At 45.5% G+C, this 24,343-nt stretch overlaps 1 long non-coding RNA gene across 1 annotated transcript; it reads left to right on the plus strand.

Annotated features, from left to right (window-relative positions):
* Positions 1-455: 455 nt before the first annotated feature.
* LOC308335444 lies at positions 456-20,011 on the plus strand. The gene is made up of 3 exons (XR_013966013.1): positions 456-1,130; positions 18,271-18,365; positions 19,883-20,011. It is a non-coding gene; the product is annotated as an uncharacterized lncRNA (long non-coding RNA).
* Positions 20,012-24,343: the final 4,332 nt, after the last annotated feature.

Here is a 24,343-nt window from a genome sequence, read left to right on the forward strand (position 1 = left end):
ACAACACAACACAACACAACGTCAAGCACAGAAAGAAATAAGTAGCCCGGTTAAAAACTACTTAACCGAATTATAAAATTGATTTTATCAGGGCCCTGATTGGGATTAATACTACTAGTGGACGATTCAGGGTTCAGGGCACCCGGGGTTCACGAGTTCACACACACACACACACACACAAGGGCAGATCAGAGTCGCTATAGCGGTACACACACACACACACTTTTTTAAATGCGTTCTTCGTAATCACATCAGCATATACAAGACGTCACTGTTCGTTGATTTTATTTTTAAACCGTCAACGGGTTCCCTCGTGAACGTCACAGCTTACACTGACTACACACATTGATGAGAGGAGAGGAGAGGAGAGGAGAGGAGAGGAGAGGAGAGGAGAGGAGGAGGAGAGAGAGGAGAGGAGAGGAGAGGAGGCTCTTTGAACTTCCAGGCCGTCCAGTTAAAATAAAACAGAAACGGCACGCTTCGGAGCGCACGTTCCCAGAGGAACATATTTGACACTTACAACTAACTAACAGTACAAGTGTGTGTGTGTGACACACACACACGCACACACACGCACACACACCCACACACACACGCACACACAGACAGACAGAGACAGAGAGAGAGATATCGGGTTTCCAGCCACATGCCAGCCAGAGGCAGAAGAAGAACGCCGCGGCCACCCGTTCGGCTCGATGGGGACGTCCGTGACAGGCGTCTACAAGGAGGAAGTTTCAGTCGTCGTAGTCGTAGCAGTCGTGGCTACCGTCTCACCGCCAACGCCACCCACCAACACCACCACAGGGGAGTCTGCCCGCCAGTACAGCGTAGCCTAGTAGCAGCGCCCCCTCCCCTCCCTCCCTCCCTCCCCTCCCTCCTCCACACACACCCCCTCCTCTTCCCAGTGAGCGGGCCGGACCCCGCGCCACGCGGCCGCCATCCATCATGGCGTCGGTGCGCTTCACGGTGACGCCCACCAAGGCGGAGGACCTCCCCTCGTCTCCCGACATCAGCCTGCGCGGCTCGGGGAACCGCGTGCGCTTCGGCTCGCGGGACAGCGTGAACCGCAGCGAGCCGCTGAGCGAGGGCGGCTCGGCCGGCGGGGGGCGGGGCCGACGGCACGGAGCAAGGTACGTTAATACGTCACACACCTGGATGAATATGTGTGTGTTGATTGATTGATTTGATTGATTGATTGATTGATTGCAGTGTTGTTGTTGTTTTTGGCATCAGATTGTGATTTAGTTTTTTAGTCATTATTAGGGCCGATTCATACTCCTATTTTAGAGCCGAATAAAAGTCGGTTCGGCGCTGTAGAGCCTACAATGTGACGTCATTTGGCTCTGTAGAGCCTACAATGTGACGTCATTTGAGGTTCGGGGGGGGGGGGGGGGGGGGTACCGTCCTAAAGTCGTCTCTTCGGTGCTGCTGAAAATTTCTGACGAGGCGAAATCATTTGGGCACTACAGCGCCGAAACAGAACGGTAAAATAGGAGTATGAATCGGCCCTAAGTCTCTTGAATAGTTTTAACCCATTCTGACCTGAGATCAGATTCATACGAGGTTTCCACGGGACACACACTGGTCTGATTAACCCATTCTGACCTGAGATCAGATTCTAAAAATGTCAGTCGTTCTTCGAATTTTTCAAAAATAGCAGACCTACAAGCTCGTATCGCGCCACTCGGTGGCGCGATACGAGCTTGTAGATCTGCTGTTTTTCAATAGCTAAAGCATAACATGATGCCAACACCAAAATGGGTGCCCGGTCAGAATGGGTTAACCCATTCTGGGCCGCGAACCCCTTTTTGGTGTTTAAGCATCATGTTATGGTTTAGCTATTGGAAAAATAGCAGGTCTGCTATTTTTGGAAAAATCGAAGAACGACGACTGACATGAAAACTGTCGGGATTTAAAATATTTTTTTTAAAGAATCTGATCTCCGGTCAAAATGGGTTAATTTATAGTTTTTAGTCACCCGGAATGTTTTAGTGTTTATTCTAGTTTTAGTCGACTAAATGTCATAAGACGAGCCCTTCGTCGGCGTCTCCAGTCGTCTCGGTTCTCCATACTTCTGGCCAGCTCCTTTGTGCTTTCTGATATGTTTTTGCGGCTTACGCCTTTTATTGGTTTTTTTGAAGGGACAGACAGTAGGCTGACAGGAAACGGGAGAGAGATGGGGGGGGGGGGGGGGAAGACATGCAGTAAAGGCCGTGTCGGGCTCGGGAGTCGAACCCGCGGCCACACTGCGACTGGATTACCAGTCATGGTGCCCAGACGGTTACGCCACCGCCTGGGCGCCAGCATCTTTCTTTAGTACGGTGTGGGACGTCCTCTCCATCGATGCCTGTGTGGCCGGGCCTTAATATTCGGGCCTGTGTCTTCTCCATGTGTGGCTTCTCCAGGGTTTGTTGAGGTCAGTGTCTTGATCTTCATATTTGAAGACGGCGAGGAGTGACGCGTCACGAGGCGTGACGGACTGACGGCCATGTATGGAGGCATGGGTGACGGAGCACATATTTCGATATATCTTTTCTGCCTTTATTGATGGTACACGGTAGAGAGACACCGGAAAAACAGGGAGAGAGAGAGAGAGAGAGAGAGACGGGAGGAGATTCAGGCCTCGTGACTCGCTGACTGTCAGACTGCATTAGAGCCTGATGCCGTGACCGCTAGGCCAGCGGCACCCTGATTGATTGATTGATTGATTGATTGATTTCATTTGATAATCGAATACGATGACATTAGTGAGCATAAGTATGTTCAGGTACAACCACTTAACACACTGACTATACTATACTATAATTTGCGAACGCAGTGAGCACTTACTATGAGACCTAGCAGTTCATGTCTGTCTGTCTGTGTGTCACACTTTTGTGCCCATATATGGAGCTGCTTTGGGGACTCCTTATATGGTTATGGCTGAGTCATGGTGACAAGACATGGTGATGGCGTGGTCCAACTTGTGCCCATATATGGAGCTGCTTTGGGGACTCCTTATATAAATCTTAAAAAAACCCCAAATATGTACGAGCTGCGTTCGCTTCCCGCGTTTGCGCGTCTTACTGGTCTACCGGCCGGGGGGGTCCCCCAGGGCGTGATATTTGGTCCCATCCTCTTTTTTCCCTTCCCTAAACCAACTCATACTAAGCATTTAAAGTATGAGGTATTGTCACGACTATGGTCGTGTGTGGTTATGATTAATTATGAGTGTTATGATTTATGAGTGTTATTTTGGATTATAAATATATATATATGTTTATTGCTAATAGTATATATATATTTATATGGTGGTATATTGTTATAGTATATATATATGTACGTGGATTATCTTAGGCCTAGATGTCTTCTAATATATATATATATCTATGTTGAGAATTTCCAAAGGCAACCTAAATGGCAGCCCCTGGTGGACACTCCCCTTCCACACACACCATCACTGCACCCCCCCATCACTCACAGGTGTCTGCCATCTGCCATCTGGGCTGATTGCCACCGTCAGCCCAGGTGTGCTCCACTACAAACACACACTCACCCCACACACAGTCACTCTACTCACACAGCTCTCCACTCCAGACCATGCGTCCATGACCAAATGTAAGCAGCTTGTCTATATTATTATGTGTTATACTTATTATGCTATGCTCTGAATCATGAGTGGATATACTTATACTTTAATGTTTTGAGCTAAATTGACTGCATTTGGGTTTTGAGCTAAAGTGATTGCAAATTGTCTGATCTACACTTTTTCTGTCTTTCCATGTTGTCAGAACCATGGCTTCTGGACAAGTGGAACAATAAAATGCACCAAAGATTTCAAGTCAATGTCAATGTCTCTTATTTGAACAATTCTGGGTGGTCAGCAAATGTCATGAACAACAAACTCTAAAATAATCTATATCTGTGCAGCAGTTGTTATGAACCTGTATTAGACTAACTCTCCTCCCATGCAGAGTATACTAATGGGTCTTCAGACAGACTGATTGTCATCAGCTGTGTGTCAGGGGTAACCCTGTTGGCCATGATCATGGAGGTCTGATCAACCTCCCTGATTGGCTGACGGTCACGTGAGCGAGCTAGCGGCCGCGGCTCTCTCACTACATAGCCCATTCATGCCCAGCCCAGCGCTGGGGAAACACTTCTAAGGTCTTTCCCCCCATCCGTCGTACTACTGTCGCCAACTGTTTTCGTTTTGTTCTTTAATTTGTGAAGTTGAACCTTTGTTTGTTTAGATAAGTTTTCCCTTCGGAAAGGAATAACTTTAGTTTTGTTTTGTGTTCCGTTTGTATTAATTTGAAGTTGAAGAGCCATTTATTTTGTACTATTGTTAATTATTATATTTATTCACTATCCTACTGAATAAATACTTGCCTTAAGGCCTTGGTTTCCGTTTCTCCTACCTATCTTACATTACCTTTTACCCCTAGACATATGGTTTTGTAACAGGTATAAAGTACGGCAGCCTTGTGTTCATAAAACAGAAAGATTGGGTATTGGGTATAAGACTGACGTTATGTATCTTTCAGGACCTTTCACTGCTTCGTCTCAACCATTATTCAATGGCTCTGGTCTCAGCCACCACGGTGGATATTTTGACATTCCGTTTTTATTTCTATTTTTATATCAACCCACTACTGTTGGAGCAGCCATAAACTACACAGGTTTACAGAGGTTCATTCTGGGCATCTTTGTAATGTTATAGTGTTTAGTAAAAAGCAGGTAAAAGAGTAACGTTTGAGGCAGACTAAACATCAGTTACTCTGCCGTTCACTGTTCACGGGCCCTTTTGGTGTTAGCATCATGTTATGCTTTAGCTATTGAAAAATAGCAGATCTACAAGCTCATAGCGCGCCACCGAGTGGCGCGCTACGAGCTTGTAGGTCTGCTATTTTTGAAAAAAATCGAAGATCGACTGACATCGAAAGTTCGAAACATAGCTTTTTCAGAAAACTGTCATTTTTCAAACAGACATTTTTTAGAATCTGATCTCAGGTCAGAATGGGTTAGAATAGATCTTTGCTCCGTTGAGTTGAGGTGAGTTGACCCATGAGACCACCATCAGGTATACTTGAAGTCCCTTGACTTCCTTCAGAGCAGTGCCTTCTGTTGTTGTTGTGAGAGGTTTATGTTGTGGGCTTGTAGATCAGCTATATCTTCACAGAACGTTCGCCCGTCGAAAAAGGTCGCTAGGGTTCATGACATGTGGTGAAAGGATGATAACGGATTATACATTAATGCATGCTAAAAGCTCAAAAGCTTATTTTCCTTTGTTGTCCATTGCTTACATGAACACAAAGACACACACACACACACACACACACCCACACACACCCACACACACGCTCTACCTGTAAAACGTGCACATACATGAATTCCCACATTCAAGTGTGTGTGGAAGCATTGTTCAGCCAGGCATGCTGAGTGCATGTAAGACAGTTATGGCTTGTCTGTTTGCTCGGTCTTACTTAACCCACCTACATGTGCTCACGAGGAAAAGGGAGTTACAATAGGTTCCCACGGGCGTGTGCTCACGCCAGCTTATACGTGTGACATCGGATCAGGCTGGCCAAGTTGAGTGAATACAACATTCCCCAAGAAGGGAGACATTTTGACTCACACGGTTTCTCTAGCATTCACGCAACATTTGAGCTTGTAGATCTTCTATGTTTGCTATACTTTGGTGTGACATAGAATGACGAAGTATAGGAATTAATTGATGAAAAATGTTAAAATACGGAGATGAAATGTTTCTGCCCGACAGTATAATGCAATGTGGAACTATAGTGGTCCTCTGGAGTGAGTGTGGAACTATAGTGGCCCTCTGGAGTGAGTGTGGAACTATAGTGGCCCTCTGGAGTGACTGTGGAACTATAGTGGCCCTCTGGAGTGACTGGAACTATATAGTGGCCCTCTGGAGTGAGTGTGGAAATATATAGTGGCCCGTTGGAGTGAGTGTGGAACTATAGTGGTCCTCTGGAATGAGTGTGGAACTATAGTGGCCCTCTGGAGTGAGTGTGGAACTATAGTGGCCCTCTGGAGTGAGTGTGGAACTATAGTGGTCCTCTGGAGTGAGTGTGGAACTATAGTGGCCCTCTGGAGTGAGTGTGGAACTATAGTGGCCCTCTGGAGTGAGTGTGGAACTATAGTGACCCTCTGGAGCGAGTGTGGAACTATAGTGACCCTCTGGAGTGAGTGTGGAACTATCGTGGCCCTCTGGAGTGAGTGTGGAAATATATAGTGGCCCTCTGGAGCGAGTGTGGAAATATATAGTGGCCCTCTGGAGTGAGTGTTGAACTATAGTGGCCCTCTGGAGTGAGTGTGGAACTATAGTGGCCCTCTGGAGTGAGTGTGGAACTATAGTGGCCCTCTGGAGTGAGTGTGGAAATATAGTGGCCCTCTGGAGTGAGTGTGGAAATATAGTGACCCTCTGGAGTGAATGTGGAACTATAGTGGTCCTCTGGAGTGAGTGTGGAACTATAGTGACCCTCTGGAGCGAGTGTGGAACTATAGTGGCCCTCTGGAGTGAGTGTGGAACTATAGTGACCCTCTGGAGCGAGTGTGGAACTATAGTGACCCTCTGGAGTGAGTGTGGAACTATCGTGGCCCTCTGGAGTGAGTGTGGAAATATATAGTGGCCCTCTGGAGCGAGTGTGGAAATATATAGTGGCCCTCTGGAGTGAGTGTTGAACTATAGTGGCCCTCTGGAGTGAGTGTTGAACTATAGTGGCCCTCTGGAGTGAGTGTGGAACTATAGTGGCCCTCTGGAGTGAGTGTGGAACTATATAGTGGCCCTCTGGAGCGAGTGTGGAACTATAGTGGCCCTCTGGAGTGAGTGTGGAACTATAGTGGCCCTCTGGAGTGAGTGTGGAACTATAGTGGCCCTCTGGAGTGAGTGTGGAACTATAGTGACCCTCTGGAGTGAGTGTGGAACTATAGTGGCCCTCTGGAGTGAGTGTGGAACTATAGTGGCCCTCTGGAGTGAGTGTGGAACTATAGTGGCCCTCTGGAGTGAGTGTGGAACTATAGTGGCCCTCTGGAGTGAGTGTGGAACTATAGTGGCCCTCTGGAGTGAGTGTGGAACTATAGTGACCCTCTGGAGTGAGTGTGGAACTATAGTGGCCCTCTGGAATGAGTGTGGAACTATAGTGGTCCTCTGGAGTGAGTGTGGAACTATAGTGGCCCTCTGGAGTGAGTGTGGAACTATAGTGACCCTCTGGAGCGAGTGTGGAACTATAGTGACCCTCTGGAGTGAGTGTGGAACTATCGTGGCCCTCTGGAGTGAGTGTGGAAATATATAGTGGCCCTCTGGAGCGAGTGTGGAAATATATAGTGGCCCTCTGGAGTGAGTGTGGAACTATAGTGGCCCTCTGGAGTGAGTGTGGAACTATAGTGGCCCTCTGGAGTGAGTGTGGAACTATAGTGGCCCTCTGGAGTGAGTGTGGAACTATAGTGGCCCTCTGGAGTGAGTGTGGAACTATAGTGGTCCTCTGGAGTGAGTGTGGAACTATAGTGGCCCTCTGGAGTGAGTGTGGAACTATAGTGGCCCTCTGGAGTGAGTGTTGAACTATAGTGGCCCTCTGGAGTGAGTGTGGAACTATAGTGGCCCCTCTGGAGTGAGTGTGGAACTATAGTGGCTCTCTGGAGTGAGTGTGGAACTATAGTGGCTCTCTGGAGTGAGTGTGGAACTATAGTGGCTCTCTGGAGTGAGTGTGGAACTATAGTGGCCCCTCTGGAGTGAGTGTGGAACTATAGTGGCCCCTCTGGAGTGAGTGTGGAACTATAGTGGTCCTCTGGAGTGAGTGTGGAACTATAGTGGCCCCTCTGGAGTGAGTGTGGAACTATAGTGGCTCTCTGGAGTGAGTGTGGAACTATAGTGGCTCTCTGGAGTGAGTGTGGAAATATATAGTGGCCCTCTGGAGTGAGTGTGGAAATATATAGTGGTCCTCTGGAATGAGTGTGGAACTATAGTGGTCCTCTGGAGCGAGTGTGGAACTATAGTGGCCCTCTGGAGCGAGTGTGGAACTATAGTGACCCTCTGGAGCGAGTGTGGAACTATAGTGGCCCTCTGGAGTGAGTGTGGAACTATAGTGGTCCTCTGGAGTGAGTGTGGAACTATAGTGGTCCTCTGGAGTGAGTGTGGAACTATAGTGGCCCTCTGGAGTGAGTGTGGAACTATAGTGGCCCTCTGGAGTGAGTGTGGAACTATAGTGGCCCTCTGGAGTGAGTGTGGAACTATAGTGGCCCTCTGGAGTGAGTGTGGAACTATAGTGGCCCTCTGGAGTGAGTGTGGAACTATAGTGGCCCTCTGGAGTGAGTGTGGAACTATAGTGGCCCTCTGGAGTGAGTGTGGAACTATAGTGGCCCTCTGGAGTGAGTGTGGAACTATAGTGGCCCTCTGGAGTGAGTGTGGAACTATAGTGGCCCTCTGGAGTGAGTGTGGAACTATAGTGGCCCTCTGGAGTGAGTGTGGAACTATAGTGGTCCTCTGGAGTGAGTGTGGAACTATAGTGGCCCTCTGGAGTGAGTGTGGAACTATAGTGGCCCTCTGGAGTGAGTGTGGAACTATAGTGGTCCTCTGGAGTGAGTGTGGAACTATAGTGGCCCTCTGGAGTGAGTGTGGAACTATAGTGGCCCTCTGGAGTGAGTGTGGAACTATAGTGGCCCTCTGGAGTGAGTGTGGAAATATAGTGGTCCTCTGGAGTGAGTGTGGAACTATAGTGGTCCTCTGGAGTGAGTGTGGAACTATAGTGGCCCTCTGGAGTGAGTGTGGAACTATAGTGACCCTCTGGAGTGAGTGTGGAACTATAGTGGCCCTCTGGAGTGAGTGTGGAACTATAGTGGCCCTCTGGAGTGAGTGTGGAACTATAGTGGTCCTCTGGAGTGAGTGTGGAACTATAGTGGCCCTCTGGAGTGAGTGTGGAACTATCGTGGTCCTCTGGAGTGAGTGTGGAACTATAGTGGTCCTCTGGAGTGAGTGTGGAACTATCGTGGCCCTCTGGAGTGAGTGTGGAACTATAGTGGTCCTCTGGAGTGAGTGTGGAACTATAGTGGCCCTCTGGAGTGAGTGTGGAACTATAGTGGTCCTCTGGAGTGAGTGTGGAACTATCGTGGCCCTCTGGAGTGAGTGTGGAACTATAGTGGTCCTCTGGAGTGAGTGTGGAACTATAGCGGCCCTCTGGAGTGAGTGTGGAACTATAGCGGCCCTCTGGAGTGAGTGTGGAACTATAGTGGCCCTCTGGAGTGAGTGTGGAACTATAGTGGCCCTCTGGAGTGAGTGTGGAACTATAGTAGCATTTTTCCAAGTAGCACGTGTGCTCCTACATTTAAATATCTAGTAGCACACATACTTTTAGGGGCACGATGAAAAGTCTTCAAATAATGTGTTTTTCTTTAATAAAGTGATATGAGGTAGGGGTGGGCGATACGGCAAAATATTACATCATGATATCTTTTCCGCCATATCAAAATTTATCACGATGTCGTATTTATATATATAGATATTATATAAGATAAAGTGTCCCACCCCTGCATTACACTCAAGGTTTTGTAGTAATAGTACAACATAAACATTAAAGAGACTTTAGTTGTTACTGTAGAATACTTTAACCCATTCTGACCGGGAACCCATTTTGGTGTTTAGCATCATGTTATGCTTTAGCTATTGAAAAACAGCAGATCTACAAGCTCATAGCGCGCCACCGAGTGGCGCGCTACGAGCTTGTAGGTCTGCTATTTTTTGAAAAATCGAAGAACGACTGACATTTTTAGAATCTGATCTCAGGTCAGAATGGGTTCATCAGACCAGTGTGTGTCCCAGTGGAAACCTCGTATGAATCTGATCTCAGGTCAGAATGGGTTAAAACAGTCGTCGTGTTGCACACATGCCTAGAATAGCTCTTAGCTGCGCCGCCCTCGTTGGAAAACAATGTATTTCCAACTCCAGCTTCATGGCTCAGTTCAGGCTGCACGAACTGTGCTTGGTTTCTGCCCCCTCAATGTCGTAAGTCTCTAATATTAGATGGCTCTGACTCTGTCTCTACCTCCTCCTCCGGTCGCCCGTTTGATAGTCGATATGTATCCAGTAGTTCCACACAACGCGTCTCACGTATACGTTGTCTCCAGACGTATACCTCAATGACACACATTAAACAATGTCTTATAGGACTATTTATGCACTTGTGACATAAACAGGTCAAATGGGAAGCAACAGAGAGAGAGAGAGAGAGAGAGAGAGAGGAGGAGTTGGGAGGAGAGGAGAGGATTCTGCCAAACTCCTTCTCTCTTTATCTGGCTGAGAGATACACTGGAAACCGAGAATATTCTCCACACGTCTCCACGAATGAACGTTTCCTAAGACCTAACACCTGTGTCCCTCTTAAGTCACAGCCTGTCAATCACTGCGGGGCACACACACACACACACACACACACACACACACACCACACACCACACACCACACACCACACACACACACACACACACACACCCACCCCCATGCAGTGAACCCGCACCCACAACTGGCCAAAGAAATCACCACCCAGGCAGAATGGCGCCTCCTTCAGTATATGGGATGTTAAAACCACCACCCATGCATGGCAGAATGTCTCCCTCCAGTATGTGGGACGTCAGAATCAGCGTGCTGACTCACTCCCTCACTCACAGGGGGCTCAACAGTGGCCTGGCAGAGATATAACAGCATTAGCTGAGCTGATCCAGTTAAGTAATTGCATAGCAGTTAGGATACCTAATGCCGGGTTGGGTAATAAGCTTCCATAAATAGAAGTCATCCATCCCATCCCATCCCTGGGGGTAATCCTATTCGGGGTTTTGATTGGACTACGAATCATGCCAGGATTATTTGCACACAGAGGGAGAGAGAGAGAGAGAGAGGAGTGCATATTATACAAACAGAGAAAGACGTGCACCTCACGTATCTATAATCTAAACACTTCCACACTGAGAGAGAGAGGACAATCTCTCTGCCTTTTGTTGGAAAATAATTGAGTTTGATTCCTCCAATCCATTCCAATTAAGCATTAGTTTTGCACGAAATGCACATTTTGTGTGAGCGGTGGTGGTGACCGCCGCGGCTCAGTGACGTCATATTGTAGTTTTAGATGTGTTTGTGTGAGCGGTGGTGGTGACCGCCGCGGCTCAGTGACGTCATGTTGTAGTTTTAGATGTGTTTGTGTGAGCGGTGGGTGACCGCCGCGGCTCAGTGACGTCATGTTGTAGTTTTAGATGTGTTTGTGTGAGCGGTGGTGGTGACCGCCGCGGCTCAGTGACGTCATGTTGTAGTTTTAGATGTGTTTGTGTGAGCGGTGGAGACCACCGCGGCTCAGTGATGTCATGTTGTAGTTTTAGTAAAAACACAGAGATGTGTTTGTGTGAGCGGTGGTGACCGCCGCGGCTCAGTGATGTCATGTTGTAGTTTTAGTAAAAACACAGAGATGTGTTTGTGTGAGCGGTGGTGACCGCCGCGGCTCAGTGATGTCATGTTGTAGTTTTAGATGTGTTTGTGTGAGCGGTGGTGACCACCTTGGCTCAGTGATGTCATGTTGTAGTTTTAGTAAATACACAGAGATGTGTTGTTGTGTGAGCGGTGGTGACCACCACGGCTCAGTGACGTCATATTGTAGTTTTAGATGTGTTTGTGTGAGCGGTGGGTGACCACCGCGGCTCAGTGACGTCATGTTGTAGTTTTAATAAAAACACAGAAATGTGTTTGTGTGTTGTAGTTTTATCGGAGGGCACCTCAACTGGACAATGAATGAATGGGTCATTGAACTCCCCGTAGACACGTGTCTGTGTATGAGTGTGGAGACTCCCCACAGCCCATAGAGACCCTGGCCCTACAGAGACCCTGGCCCTACAGCCTTAGAGACCCTGGCCCTACAGCCTTAGAGACCCTGGCCCTACAGTCTTAGAGACCCTGGCCCTAGAGACCCTGGCCCTAGAGACCCTGGCCCTACAGCCTTAGAGACCCTGGCCCTACAGCCTTAGAGACCCTGGCCCTACAGCCTTAGAGACCCTGGCCCTACAGTCTTAGAGACCCTGGCCCTAGAGACCCTGGCCCTAGAGACCCTGGCCCTACAGCCTTAGAGACCCTGGCCCTACAGCCTTAGAGACCCTGGCCCTTTACAGCCTTAGAGACCCTGGCCCTACAGCCTTAGAGACCCTGGCCCTACAGAGACCCTGGCCCTACAGCCTTAGAGACCCTGGCCCTAGAGACCCTGGCCCTACAGCCTTAGAGACCCTGGCCCTAGAGACCCTGGCCCTACAGCCTTAGAGACCCTGGCCCTAGAGACCCTGGCCCTACAGCCTTAGAGACCCTGGCCCTAGAGACCCTGGCCCTACAGCCTTAGAGACCCTGGCCCTACAGTCAACTCCTCAGTGTTGTTGGAACAACGTTAAATGCACCCGTTGTGTGTAAAGGAGGACAGAAAGCACGAGACAGGAGGAGGAGTGTTATTTTCAGAAAAGGTCAGACTCGTTCAGAGGCCATTATGTTTGTGAAGCCTCCTTGTGTCCGATAAGCGGCGAGTGAATTTGACAGGCTCACACAAACACATGCGTCCTCAGTCCTACTCCTCACACACACACACACACACACACACACACACACACACACACACACAAACACATGTGTCCTCAGTCCTACTCCTCACACACACACACACACACACACACACACACACACACACACACACACACACACACACACACACACACACACACACACACACACTCAAAGATGCGTCCTCACACAGACATACATTTGACTCCAGAGTCCAGTGTTCCACTCCAGTGAATGTTCTGATGCACACACACACGCGCAAACGCACATGCACGCAGGCGCACACACACACACACACACACACACACACACACACACACACACACACACAGAGCGAGCGAGCGAGCGAGCGGTGTGCAGCTGTGGCCTCCTGTGCGCGGTGGAGCGTGAGTCCTAGACAGACAGCTGAGTCACAGTGAGAGGGAACAGGTGTGTCCGACTAGCATCCACTGTTAAACTATACTAGCGCATTCCAGTGAAAATCAAGCCATGATTCCCAGTAGGTTTTTACTTATGGAGCCCATCATCGTATCGGTCTGCTGCACGCGCTGGGAACGCCAGGCCTCCTCATAGCCTCACCCGACCCCGACCGCAAGCAGTCTGTCTGTCTGTGTGTGTTTGTAAAATGGTAAATGGTGCATTTATATAGCGCCTTTATCCAAGGCGCTTTACATAGATTGTGCATTACATTCACACACCGATGGCGGCGGAAGCCATGCAAGGTACCAACCTGCACATCAGGAGCAATTAGGGGTTCAGTGTCTTGCTCAAGGATTGATTGATTGATTGAAATATTTATTAGCAGTTTGCAGAATTACAGTACATTTCAAGCACACACTCAATACAAAGACTGTTAACTGTGAGTGGACGACCCAATTAAGCATTACACTTGTTTACAACAGGGTCCACATTGTTCAATTCATCAAAACATTTAGAGACGTACAAATAGACACTTCTATGTAGTTAAGGAATAGAACAGGAATTCATCATGTAGGAAGCAAAAAGGGAAAGGATACATATACAGTGAGGGGAAAAGGAGGGGGGGGATTCAGATTTTACAGAGGCCAGTTTCGATTTGCAGCCATCCGTAGGTGCCCTTTGAGAGCGGTTTTAAAGGAGTCAAGGGATTCACATGTCTTAATGACTGTTGGTAGGGCGTTCCACATTTTGGTGGCATAGGAGCGAAATAATTTAGTCCCTTGTTTGTGCCGAATCTGGGTTGTACATGGTTTGTTGCACTTCGACATGTAGACAGGAGGAGGAGCCGAGATTCGAACCGCCGACCCCATGGATCATTGGACGACCTGCTCTACCTCCTGAGCCACAGTCGCCCAGTCGCACAGTCGGGTGAAAGGAGGAAGGGAGGGCAGGGCAGGGCAGGGAGGCTGATATCAGTCAACTGACTGCACGGGGCTGGGCCCGGCACCTGTCGGCAGGGAATGTTGGGCGGGACCCTCCAGTGGCACACAGTTAGTTATGTGTGTGAAAGGAGCTGACGAAACGGATGACGACAACATCATTCTCGTATCGAGACGTGTTCGTTTACAACACTCGCTGTCGCGTGTTGAAGACTGTATAGAAGAGTTGTCTGGGTTCAGAGAGAGAGAGAGAGAGAGAGAGGCAGACAGCCTGTCTGTCTGTCCTGATATCTGGCCAGAAAGACACAACTAGTCACTCAGTGTCTGTTTGCTGACCGACCTGATCAACTGGTTGGGTGCGCCACATACTGTCTGTGTGTGTGTGTGTGTGTGTGTGTGTGCGTGAGGTAAGACTGTTTGTGTGTGTGTGTGTGTTTGTGTGTGTGTGTGTGTGTGTGTGTGTGTGATGGTAGTGGGGTGGGGTGTTTGTTTTTCCATAAGGATTACAACGAAGAAAGACCTTGCGGTCTTGTTTCCATTCTGGTCCCTTTTCCCTCACACACACACACACACACACACACACACACACTCTGTAACTCTTGAGAGTGTAAAATGAAATGTTAAACATCTGCAATACTTAATTTACAAGAAGTCTACACAATTGTTTTTCAATTCAATTCAATTCAGGGCTTTATTGACATGAGAAAACATACGTTTACATTGCCAAAGCACAATGCAACAATCATACAATCAAAACAAAAAATTATGTATTGTACATGTGAGAGTCAGAACCTTCAATAGATCAATTTCTATGTACCAAATAGATCACTCGATGCAGGTATATAGTGCAGGAATACACACAATGATTAGTCTTTTTGGGTGGTTGTGTTCCATTTGATATCCTTCTCCTATCACAGCAACTCACGAATCTTGCTGCACATATTTGTCGTACTTCAGACCAGCAGATTATGGGAGTTTTTTTTTGTCATGTTTTCAAAATCTCTGGTTGTAATCTGTGGGAAGTATGTGTGTCTCTGATGTCTTGGTACAGTGGACAGATGGTTAGGAGGTGTAGATCTACACATTTAGCATCATACTAGCATGTCAAATAATTCTTATTTTTAAGTTTTGCCTGTTCTCTCTCCTAATGGTATACCAACATCAATACAGCATGGAATCTAGGGCTGCATCGATTCATCGTAATCGAATTGATTATTCAATTAGTTGTCAACTAATTTAGTAATCTATTAATCGAACCGGCAACTAATCACTATTTTTTTTTTGCAATTTATCATAGGTGATTTCCATGCACTTAACCATAGTTGTTCCAGTGTTAAGTGTAAGTGAAGTAAAAGAGAAGTGAGCCATCTCTCTTCCCTTACAATCTGATGATAGTTGCACAGTAGCGACTGCAAAGCAAAATATGACACATAACGATTATAATATCAAGAACGAGAACAATATTTATTTTTAAATGACCTACTGTATTTGAGTTCAGAAGAGTACTGTTCCTTCTAGACCGACACATGTGTAGCTATTCTTTAATCAAATGTACGCAGTCAGAATAAGCCTAAAAAGACACCATGACTTGCTTTAATTATTTTCATTTAGTTTGTCTTTTATTTGAATAGCAGCCTAATCAGCAGCTAAATAAGTGTCATAATCCGATGAATCGTTTAAATAATCGGCAGATATGAATTGATTATGAAAATAATCGTTAGTTTGCATCCCTAATGGAATCGTGGACAAAATTGTATCCAACGGCAACAGAATGTTCTAAGATTTTGCTCCCGAGAGTCTAAATATGCGGTGGTTCCGTGGCTCAAATGCTGAATAAATAAATAATGGACCTTGATGTGAAAGGGGTTGAAAACCACTTCAGTCTAAAAACAACAACAGACATGTAAACATCTCAAAGACATGGAATCTGTGTACAGTTTGGGTGTGGTGATGGGGTGGCTACTGACTCGCTACTGCATTGTGTGTGTGTGTGTGTGTGTGTGTGTGTGTGTGTGTGTGTGTGTGTGTGTGTGTGTGTGCGTGTGTTGCATGTGAAATGTGAAATCCCACGTCAGCGGCTAGTGTGTGAGATCAAAATGACAAGTGTGGTGCTTTTAGCTTCTGCAAAATGTCAAGTATGCTAGCTTGCGTCTGGGTGTGTGTGTGTGTGTGTGTGTGTGTGCGTGTGTGAGCGCATGTACCAAAGAGCAGAGTAGAGGAAGTGATATTTGCTGACTCAGGCTCTGGTGATGAAGACACTCAATGCTGACTCAAGCTGGGACACGGAGGTCAATGTGTGTGTGTGTGTGTGTGTGTGTGTGTGCGCGTGTGTGTGTGTGTGTGTGTGTGTGTGTGTGTGTGTGTGTGTGTGTGTGTGTGTCTGTGTCTGTGTCTGTGTCTGTGTCTGTGTCTGTGTCTGTGTGTGTGTGTGTGTGTGTGTGTGTGTGTGTGTGTGTGTGCATGTTGTTGGTGTTTTTTTCTCAGTCTGTGGTGAAACTGATTTTTACACTGATATAAATAAAGCAGACTTGCAGTCCTCCTGCATGTCGTGGTAAATCTCTCTCTGTTTTCATTCTTCAGGATCTTGATGAGTTCAGCATTTAACCCCATTTTGGGGCGGGCCGGGAACCCCTTTTGGTGTTATAGCATTATGTTATACTTTAGGCTATTTAAAAATAGCAGATCTACAAGCTCGTATAGGTCTGCTATTTTAGAAAAATCGTGAAAATGCGGCACAAATCTTTGAATATATATGGTATAACGGTTTTAACGTTTTTAACGCTTCTGAGGGGTTCCTGGAATAACATATTTTCAGATGGGGGTCGGTGGCCGATTACATATCATTTTTGGGGTCCTCGACATGAAATATTGAGCACCACTGATGCAGAAACATAGGACTTTTTTTTATTTATTTTGACGTCAGGCCTAAATGGGTTAATTTGTACTCACCCCACTTATGATATGATATGATATAGTACTTTATTGTCAGTTTGCACTGAAATCTGTCTTGTATATGCGACAAATATACACACATTTGACATAACACACAAACCTGGAAAGAAAATACAATTACATACGTAAGCCTCAAAGTCGACTGATGGACACAACTTGTTCACGACAGTCAATATAATGTCTGTCTTACATACTTACATACCTACATACTAGTAATAGTAATGTAGGTATGTGGTTAATAGTTGTTGTCTCCACCAGGCCGAAGGCATGGAGAGAGAGTATGTTTAGTTGTCTCCACCAGGCCGAAGGCATGGAGAGAGAGTATGTTTAGTTGTCTCCACCAGGCAGAAGGCAAGAGGGAGAGAGTATGTTTAGTTGTCTCCACCAGGCCGAAGGCATGGGGAGAGAGTATGTTTAGTTGTCTCCACCAGGCCGAAGGCATGGAGAGAGAGTATGTTTTGTTGTCTCCACCAGGCCGAAGGCATGGGGAGAGAGTATGTTTAGTTGTCTCCACCAGGCAGAAGGCATGGGGAGAGAATATGTTTTGTTGTCTCCACCAGGCCGAAGGCACGGGGAGAGAGTATGTTTTGTTGTCTCCACCAGTTAGGCAGAAGGCATGGGGAGAGAGTATGTTTTGTTGTCTCCACCAGGCAGAAGGCATGGGGAGAGAGTATGTTTAGTTGTCTCCACCAGGCCGAAGGCACGGGGAGAGAGTATGTTTTGTTGTCTCCACCAGGCCGAAGGCATGGGGAGAGAGTATGTTTAGTTGTCTCCACCAGGCCGAAGGCACGGGGAGAGAGTATGTTTAGTTGTCTCCACCAGGCCTAAGGCACGGGGAGAGAGTATGTTTAGTTGTCTCCACCAGGCCGAGAAAACTGTTCTCTCACTGTTCGTCTTTGAAATGCAGTCTGTCGACGGTTTTAAGAACTTGTCTTATACGTAAGCATTTTGTCTTATGAGATGTTTTACTTGACATATTCTGCATTTCAATGTTTTGCTTTTTTCTCTTGTTGCTGATTTATTGTTCCTGTGTTTTAATTTGACTGTTTCACCTTGTCGTCCCGCAATAAAAATAATATAAAATAAAGCAGGTGGTGCAGAAAATAAAACATGGCATACTGTATGTGTGTCCTACTGGTTGTCCCTTTTCTTGTGACAGGAATTTACATATTTTGCAGCCAAAACTGCACATTCTTTCTGTTCCCCCAGAAGGACTGGTAATCTTTCCCTTTCTGTCATACTTCGGAATTCTGGAATTTCTTATATATTCTCTCTCTCTCTCTCTCTCTGTCTCTGTCTCTCTCTCTCTCTCTCTCTGTCTCTCTCTCTCTCTCTCTCTATCTCTCTCTCTCTCTGTCTCTCTTTGTCTCTCTGTCCCCCCAGGTGATGGGAACTCCAAAATGTCCAGTGTGTACATCAACAACTCCCACGGGGTGGACGACGATGACTTCTATGACAGAAACCTGGCCTTATTCGAGGTGATACAGAGTTCACTGTAAATCAATCGATCAATAGATCCATTGATCAATGATTCCCAGCAGTGTGCCGAACAATGTCCGTCGACTCCCTTTTTTCACTGAGGAAAACGAAATGGAAACTAAATTAAAACTTAACCCATTCTGACCGGGAACCCATTTTGGTGTTATAGCATCATGTTATGCTTTAGCTATTGAAAAATAGCAGATCTACAAGCTCATAGCGCGCCACCGAGTGGCGCGCTATGAGCTTGTAGGTCTGCTATTTTAGAAAAATCGAAGAACGACTGACATTTTTAGAATCTGATCTCAGGTCAGAATGGGTTAATCAGACCAGTGTGTGTCCAGTGGAAACCTCGTATGAATCTGATCTCAGGTCAGAATGGGTTAAGCTACGATGACTAAAACTATAAGACTAAATATACTGACAATTTCGTCCAGAAATAAAAACTAGACTCAAATGTTAGGAATCAATTTACAATTTACAATTTAGGCATTTAGCAGACGCTCTTAATCCAGAGCGACTTACATTAAGCAAGAACAAAAAAGCATGGGAATACATCACATAAAAGCATTTATCATGAAACATGCGTAAGCTAAGAAAGTAACAGTGGAATATCTATATAATGAAACTATACTATACTATAAACTATACATCTATACTACTATGCTATACATATGTACTATGGCGTGCTATGGCTATATACAATGTAATTCTAGTGCTGTCTACATAACATGCTATAGGAAAGGGACTAGTGGACAAGAGAGATCCACTATAAGTCATTTTACACTCGGTTGTGTGCTGAAAATAGCAACGCGTTGCGTGTAAAAAGTGTCAAATCAAAATCTGTGTAAGTTTAAAATCAGCCATTATCCCTCTAAGACCCGGATTAATTTCTACTTGCAAAAAAGAGATTTCAACCTTACTACTTACTACTTTGTACTACTAGGAATTAGGTTAAAAGAATATGTAAAAAATAAATAAATAAATAAAAAGTTTGATGAAAATTGTATGCACATTATATAATAATTTATATAATAATATAATAAATTAATAATTTACATTTTGTGGGATATCTTTCACAATAATGAATAAAACATGTTCTAGACATTCTAATGATCACAAAAAAAACATATATTACAATTATTTTACTTACTTTTATTAGGGTTAAAGGTCAAAAGTCATAGGTTCAAAATTGTTCAAAATTGCACAGAGTCCAGACATTTTTAATTTGTGTGAATGTCAGCCTCTGTGGGGGGTGTTTATATGCAAATATCATGACCAATGGCATTGCAATGAACATCACTGATGACGTTTAGGTGAAAAAATAACAGAAAAATTAAGTAATTAATTCAAATAAAATTGTTGCTATAAAGCAACGCTGGGTCTTTAGAGGGATATTGATGGCATCGAGGCCCGCCAAAATACATTTTTAGTCGACTAAATCAACTGTAGATTTAATGGGCTGCACACAGTGGCATCACATCCCCTCTCTCTCTCTCTCTCTCTCTCCCTGCAGGAGGAGATGGACACTCGCCCCAAGGTGTCGTCCTTGCTGAACCGTCTGGCCAACTACACCAACCTGACGCAGGGCGCCAAGGAGCACGAGGAGGCGGAGAGCATCGGGGACAAGAGGAAGGCCTACAAGGTACGCTCTTAGGTGACCTTCACACCAGAAAGCTTTACTGCGATTAAAAACGAATCCTGCTTCACATTGTCCGAAAGTGCGCTTCGTTTGTCAGGCGTGAAGGCTCATTGGAATCAGTGGCGGAGACTCCGGGGGTGCCTGGTAGCTGAAACACCCACGGTTAAAATAATAAGCCAATATGCACCCACCGTCCCACGTATTATGAAGACTGAATTTCGCCTCCCCCTGCTCAAAATGTCACGTGGTCACACACCTTTACGGGGGCGCTTGGGCAAGAGTTGTTGGGCCGCCCAACGTGGGCATTCAAATGCTAATAAGATGGCTTTTGTTCTGTTGCCCTCACTTTGAGCACTCACGATCATTATTGAAACATGACGCCCCTGGTTGGAATCCTAATGCACATCAAATAACCGCATTCTACTCCAGACGAAAACGGGGCTTTCGCTTCTTGAATCGCACGTGATTTCGATTCGGCGCAGGTGGGAAAGCAATCCGTATAGCAAATAAAGGAAATGAAGCAAACTATGTGGCGGATAAGGAGCTGCCCAGTTGGAGGCGGAGAAGGGATGTTCATTTTACGAATACGCAGTACAAAGATGTCCCGTGAAAGTGGTGGTATTATTAGGGCTTGTGTGTGCCTCGGCAGAGCGGGGCGGTAGAGTTTCTGCTATCTGCGCGCTGGTTGTGGTGGGTGGTGTTGGTCTGGGGCCAAATTCACGCGAAAATGACCGGGCCGATGAATGTTTGTCCCAGTCCAGCTCTGTGTTGGACTAACAGTGTTCTGTCGACAGGGTGTACATTGAACTAACTGTCCAGTCCAGCTCTGTGTTGGACTAACAGTGTTCGGTCGACAGGGTGTACATTGAACTAACTGTCCAGTCCAGCTCTGTGTTGGACTAACAGTGTTCGGTCGACAGGGTGTACATTGAACTAACTGTCCAGTCCAGCTCTGTGTTGGACTAACAGTGTTCGGTCGACAGGGTGTACATTGAACTAACTGTCCAGACTTCTTGTCCCAGTCCAGCTCTGTGTTGGACTAACAGTGTTCGGTCGACAGGGTGTACATTGAACTAACTGTCCAGACTTCTTGTCCCAGTCCAGCTCTGTGTTGGACTAACAGTGCTCTGTCGACAGGGTGTACATTGAACTAACTGTCCAGACTTCTTGTCCGGGTAGTCATTGTGTCAACTGTTGACTTGGTGACTTCGTTAGGGGACGGTCACATGATCACCACATGCCAGCGGAAATAAGTGGTTTGTAAACCACACACCACAGACTGTACTTAAAGCATAAAAAGGCCTTCCTCGTTTTGGAGAGGGTAAAAAAAAGGTTTTCACCTTTAACCCATTCTGACCTGAGATCAGATTCATACGAGGTTTCCACTGGACATATACTGGGTCTGTTTAACCCATTCTGACCTGAGATCAGATTAAAAAAAATGTCAGTCACTCTTCGATTTTTCAAAAATAGCAGACCTACAAGCTCGTAGCGCGCCACTCGGTGGCGCGCTATGAGCTTGTAGATCTGCTATTTTTCAATAGCTAAAGCATGACATAATGCCAAACACCAAAATGGGTTCCCGTATCAGAATGGGTTAAGAATGTAAACCTTTATCTTTTATTTGTAGGTGTCAGCTGATTGCAGTTAAAGGCTGTTATAATAACAATGATGTGTAGGAATGTCGGGGGAAACATGTGCCAGCTGGTACAGACTAGAGACGTGTTTAGTAATAGTAAGAAGAAACATAAGCTACTATAACACAGTTCGGTTCGTATACAGAAGAAACACCACAACAATTACATCGTGACTCACGAGCTTAGTGGTAACTCTACTGTTTTCCTGGCTGTGTTATACGAGACCGATGTCAGGAGAACGGGAGGTCTCCTCTGATCCATCCAGCTCAGCGTGAGACCTGATAAAAGAGAACCCATTGACGCCTGGAGCAACGTATACGATGTTCCGCATTTTGATAACCGCTTAAATCAGGCTTAACCCATTCTGAACGGGAACCCATTTTGATGTTAGCATCATGTTATGCTTTAGCTATTGAAAAACATCAGATCTACAAGCTCATAGCGCGCCACCGAGTGGCGCGCTACGAGCTTGTAGGTCTGCTATTTTTGAAAAATCGAAGAGCGACTGACATTTTTAGAATCTGATCTCAGGTCAGAATGGGTTACCGGTAATCAGACCAGTGTGTGTCCAGTGGAAACCTCATATGAATCTGATCTCAGGTCAGAATGGGTTAAATAAAAATGTGGTCCTGTCAACCCTTGGTTGGCCTGCGCAGTACTGCTTCCTGTAAGATTGCATTGGGGAAAACCGGGGAAACAAATCGTACTGGCATTGTTTGATGCCTCGGTTAAAATGTTAGGGGCCTATACAGTATGTTACGTTTTTCAACTGGTCCTTGAGGGGTCCTGGGGGGTCCTTGAAATTAAAATGGTTGAAAACCACTGCTAGAGCCGTAGAAATCTTCTCTCATGTTATGGGGGGTCCCTGGGATATATTTTCAAATAGGGGGTCCGTCCTCAGGCTGATGAGTATCATTTTTGGGGGTCCTTGACATGAAAACGTTTGGGAAACACTAATCTGAGACACTTTGCTCTCCTGTTCGCTGCAGCATTCAAGATAGTATCATCATAAAACAAACACACGCGCACACACACACGCACGCGCACACACACAGACACACACACACACACACACACACACACACACACACACACACACATCGGCTCTGTCACACACTTTTATATCCGTTCTTAATGGCTATAGAGGACTTTGATCTCTGTTAATGCTTTCATATTAATTATGTTTATCTGTACTTTCCGCTAGGCCATGATTCTGTTCTACTGAACACCAGAACAGGGCTGTTATGTTGTTAATAATAATAATAATATATTATACATACAGTACACACATATGTGACCATATTTGAATGAGAGCCTGCCATCGCGCAAATTCCAGCTTGGTTTTTCCAGAGGAGAAAACATTTATTTGAATTTTGTATTAGTTAATAGCACAGGCAGACTCTTCACATACTAGAGCATGTCTGAAATAAGTGTCAGAGCTGAAATTGACATGTAAATATGAAATAAATGCGACCACAGAAGTGAACCTTTTCAAGCCCGTTTTCTCAACTCGCTGTTTCTCTGCGAGACATTACTCTATAAGCCATATCTCCAAAACTGGTGGGTCAAACTGAACAACCAATATGTCAATTTGAAGCTATGATTCCCGAAAAGAAAAAAAAATCCAATGGCAGTCCCTCAGTCAAATTTGGTCACATATGTACATATACATACACAGTACATGTACTCCTGTGCAGTTTGAAACTTGCTTTAACTGAAAATGTTAAAGGAGAACTTGGGACTAGAATGCTTTCTTACCTTTATTTGTAGTAGTTACGTCCCCACCAAAGAGGTCCAGGTGTTATTTTGTGCAAAAGTGCATTATTGGCTATTTCCCCTAATAAAAGCCCTCAATGGGGGTTGGGTTTTTGGGCTAATTCGATTATTTCCATCGAAAGAAGTAGTAAAGTGTGCAGCTTGGGATACTATTTACATTATGAAGAGAGGATATATACAAAATAAATTTGATATTTTCGAGCGATGGAAATAAGCGAATTAGCACTAAAACCCAGCGCCCCATTGAAGGCCATATAGGGGAAATAGCCAATAATGCGCTTTTGCACAAAATAACACCTGGGCCTCTTACAAATAAAGGTAAGAAAGCCTTCTGGTCCGAAAATCTCCTTTAATAGTAAAATGTATTATTAGTCATATAGGCTACAATTTGTATATTATCATTAATACTAAAATATATTATTATTACATTTATTAGTGGTACGACTTGTATAGAATCATTAATAATAAAATGTATTTTTCGTAGTACGATGTGTATAGTTGCAGGGGCATTAGAAGTGTCGGTACACTGTAAAAATTTATGTACACTGCTCATTTATCCATTCTTTTGTATCTCTCCTCCGGGTCCATTTGGTTGCATTTGTGGAATCTCTCCGAGTTAAGAGCTGTAGTAGCTGTGATGTCGGAGGAAGTCCAGTCCATCGTCACTGATAAGAACGTGTCTGGCTCAGATAAGAGGCTTTAAAAAAAACACACATCGCCCATTTCACTGAATCCTACCTCTTAATCATTATAATAATAATAATAATGTTTTTATAAATGTGAATATCAATGTCATCTTCAGACTATTTATCTTGAGAGTATTTCTTAAAGGACCACTTTTCAAGCTACTGTATATCTTCATAGAATTGGTCCTCACTAATGATTATGATTTTTAAAAAAAAAGCTAAATAAATTTCTACTC

Source organism: Protomyctophum bolini (assembly GCF_963924005.1).
Source record: "Protomyctophum bolini genome assembly, chromosome: 20".
Taxonomy (NCBI): Eukaryota; Metazoa; Chordata; class Actinopteri; order Myctophiformes; family Myctophidae; genus Protomyctophum; species Protomyctophum bolini.